Raw genomic sequence first — 2777 nt, forward strand, 5'->3', positions numbered from 1 at the left:
CAAAATTAATTATTCAGAATATTCGGAAATTTAGAATGTTTGGAAACCAATATTTTACACTACCAACTTTTCTAGACGCACCCATATTCTGAAGTAGTTTCCAACAATTTTTGTGAAGTACTGATAAACAATGGAAAGAATGTGATTAGCAATACAAGAATATTCTTAGAATTTTAAATTAGTCTTGGTAATGAAAAGAAATTGCAGAGAAAAAGAAGGCTGTAAGTCTAGGAAGAATATGAAAATTTTCAATACATATATAAAGTTCAATATACATCTCATTTTACAGAGCTCAGTTTGATTGAAGATTAAGACTGGCTCCAAACAGGTGCTGATTATTAGTTTTTTGTAATTCTTATGTTCACAAGAATTTTGTTGTATTCAGAATTATTTCCAAAAGTGCCATATTTTCAAGAAAAATTAACGTTTAAATTGCATTTTTGTTTATTTGTTTAATTGTTATACAGATTTGGTTCGTTTTTTAATCTATATTTAGTTTAGAACATTTTCAGTGTGGGTATGCACACACCAGCAAGACTGTTTACCGCCACTATGACTGCTGTCTCCTCCCTCTTCAACGGAGGTGGCCATTTTGAAATACAATTCTTTGATTCTGATTTCTGTTCTTCCAGTTATTTTTCAAAATTATTATATTGCACTCAAACTGGAATACAGGAGAGCTGTATTTGTGAAAACTTGGCGATGTCAAGGTCATGGCGTTATACATTGAAAATCGAAGTGGTCGGTACTGCTCTGGAGAACTTGATTTCTTAAATGTGCGACTGTGATCGTGTCTGCACGGTCGACGTAGATAAACCCGACTACTGGAAAGTGACCATGTCGATCCATGGCCATGCAGAGGCTTCTCTTTAATCTGTCTCATTATATTTCATTCTTGATTATTATTATTATCATTGTTGTTATTGTTGCTGCTGTTGTTGTTCTTCTTCTTCTTCTTCCAATCAGGACTCACGCCATTAGCCAGAAAGAATAATCTCTAATTCGAGCCTACTCTAAGCTACTAAGAATGCGTGCGGCAGCTTGAAGATCCACCCACCACATGTGATAGGCTGGCGGTTGCACGGGCGCGAAAGCTATGTTGTTATCCTCATTCCGTAAACGGTGGCTTTTAACGGGTGGAGAGCTGAACCATCCTGGGGAACAGAGGATTCGCAATCTAGACTAGGGTCTGAGAGGTTACCACACCAGAGTGGATTACACCATGGCTCCTCTGCTTTGTGGCAGAAGTATGAATAAAGAGTGAGAGAAAGTTGTGGTGAAAGAGTACAGCGGAGTTCACCACCTTCCCCCACTTAAGTGTTTTTGCTCAATAAACACTCACAAATCCCGGTCTGGGAATCGAAACCGCGTTCTTACGACCGCGAGTCCGCTGCCCTAACCACTGGGCCATTGCGCCTCTACTGCTGCTGTTGTTGTTACTATTATAAGGTGGCGAGCTGGCAGAATCGTTAGCACGTCGGGCAATATGCATAACAGTATTTCGTCCGTCTTTGTGTTCTGAGTTCAAATTACGCCGAGGTCGACTTTGCCTTTCATCCCTTCGGGGTCGGTAAGATAAGAGCCAATTGAACACTGGGCTCGATGTAATCGACTTAACCCCTCCCACAAAATTTCAGTCTTCTGCCTATAGTAGAAAGGATTATTATTATTATTACTACTACAACTACTATTACTACTACTATTACAACTACAACTATACCACTACTATTACTGAATTCAGTGGAGTGACAGGCAAAGGGACTTGTGACATTTAGTGACGTCCCATTACATTCGAAACTCCTCATAGTCGACTTTTACTTTTCATTTTCTTTATTTTTTTCTTTTTAGAATCAATAGCATCAATACCAACTAAATGCTGGGGTTCGTTGCAATCAAACTATACCAGTCCGCTTGAAAATGCATCGACTTGTACCTCTGTTAAAAAACCACTACTTTTATTTCTTCTGTTGTTATTAATAAATAGCATAAATACCAACCAAATGCTGGGGTTCGTTGCAATCAAACTATACCAGTCCGCTTGAAAATGCATCGACTTGTACCTCTGTTAAAAAACCACTACTTTTATTTCTTCTGTTGTTATTAATACGGTCTCGTGTCTGCTTTTGACTGTACTCTGTCTTTGTGATTCTCAATGATAAACAATACCGTTCTATTATCACGTTTCACTGTCTTGCAGCAAATCTGTTGAGATTGGTGCAAGTTTTATTCTTATTTCTTTATATATTTATTTATTTTTGTTTCGTCCCCATTGTTTTCGTTTCATTGTTTTCCTCTTGGTTGCTATAGAGATGGAGCTGGAGCTGTCTATATCTACACCGTTGTATATTTTGATGGTTGTATAAAATTGTTATATCATTGGGAATGTCCTTCAGAGAAAGAAAATGTGTGTGCTGAAGTGAAATGCTGTTTGTGAATGCATGAAGGTGATGGGGAGGGGGTGCGTTAAGTGGGGGGTTACAATGTGTTGTGAGTCCTGGCGTAGCTTTTAAGCTTATTTTTTTATTATTTTTATTTTTATCTTTCATTTTTTATTTATATTTATTTTTTTATTTTTATACTTTATGTTTTATTTTATTTTTATTTTTCTAAGGTTCGGTTTCATAATTCAGAACATTGTTCTTGTTCTTATGATGATGATTATTATCGTGAATAACTAAAAGAATCGGTGGAACAGCACAGAGAAAATTCTTGCAATATTTAGTTACGTTCTTTTATTTTCTGGGTTCAAATCCCGTCCAGACTGACCTTGACTCGTG

Source organism: Octopus sinensis, linkage group LG7 (genome assembly GCF_006345805.1).
Source record: "Octopus sinensis linkage group LG7, ASM634580v1, whole genome shotgun sequence".
NCBI classification, from domain to species: domain Eukaryota; kingdom Metazoa; phylum Mollusca; class Cephalopoda; order Octopoda; family Octopodidae; genus Octopus; species Octopus sinensis.